The following is a 1,131-nucleotide window of genomic DNA, read 5'->3' on the forward strand; positions in this document are numbered from 1 at the left end:
GGGTGCGGGTTCATTTGCTTTCACCCCATTTCTGCCCATCAGGCATCTGGGCTTGGAGCCTGGTGGCCTCTGGGTTCGGCGCTCACAAAGCAGGAGAGCAGGAACGCGAAGCGGGGGAGGGCAGCAGCTGGGAAGAAACGAAGGAGCCCTCTGGGTGCCAGTGCCCAGCTTCTGATCTCCCTTCCCGCGCCCCCCACCCCGCCCCTTCTCCCTCTCCCTGCGGCCGACAGCACTGCGAACCCCCAGCGCGCGGTCCCGGCCACCCCCTCGGTCTGCGAGCGCTCCCCGCGCCCCACCCCCCCACCTGATCTGCTCTTGGCCCAACCCCATCCCTTCCCCAAGAGGTCACCTGCCACCACCCGGCGGCCCCAGCCCTCGGACAAGCCTCTGCCCCGCTCTCGCTTCTCGAGCATCCAGAGCATCACGTGGAGGGGACAAAAACCGGCCGACGATCTCCGGCAACTAAGCAGCGGGTTGCCTCTGCGCGTGAAGGCGAGCGGGTGCGGGCTGCGCTCTTGGCTCGTTTCCCGCGTACAGCCCCCCACCCTCCTCAAAACAATCAAGACGGGGCTGGAGCCGCGGGCGAGGAGGCTGAAACGGGCGCGAGGGTGAGGGGCCGGTGAAGGGGTGAGGGCCAGGTGCGGACGACGGACACTGGGGGCAGAGGAGGCTGCGGGACCCGGCGCGCGCGGCACGCTGCCAGCAGGGCGCAGGCCGGCAGGGCCGGCGCGGGGCCGAGGGAAGCTGGGAGGGAGGCCGGCGGGGGGCGGGGAGGCCCCTGATAGGCGCGCGGGAGGCGTGACGTCACGTCCGGCGGGGGAAGCCCTGCCTCAGCGCCCCCGCCCCGCCCCCGCAGGTGGTGTCACCGCCCCGGGCGCCGGGCGTGGGGGGCCCGCCCTGGGGACCCCGGACGCGGCCCCGCGCTCTCCGCCACCCCGCTCTCCTCCAGCTCTTGGCAGATCCGAGCGAGCCGGGCAGGCCCCCGCCCCAGGCCCGGGAGCCGGAGGGGCGCCCCGTGCGCCTGGGATCGCGCCCCCGCGCCGCGCCCCGCCCCGCGCGCCCCGCGCGCCCCGCCCCGCGCGCCCCTCCCCGCGCACCCCTCCCCGCCCCTCTCCCCGCCGCCCAGGGGCC

The sequence above is a fragment of the Bos indicus x Bos taurus genome, chromosome 3 (genome assembly GCF_003369695.1).
Source record: "Bos indicus x Bos taurus breed Angus x Brahman F1 hybrid chromosome 3, Bos_hybrid_MaternalHap_v2.0, whole genome shotgun sequence".
Taxonomy (NCBI): Eukaryota; Metazoa; Chordata; class Mammalia; order Artiodactyla; family Bovidae; genus Bos; species Bos indicus x Bos taurus.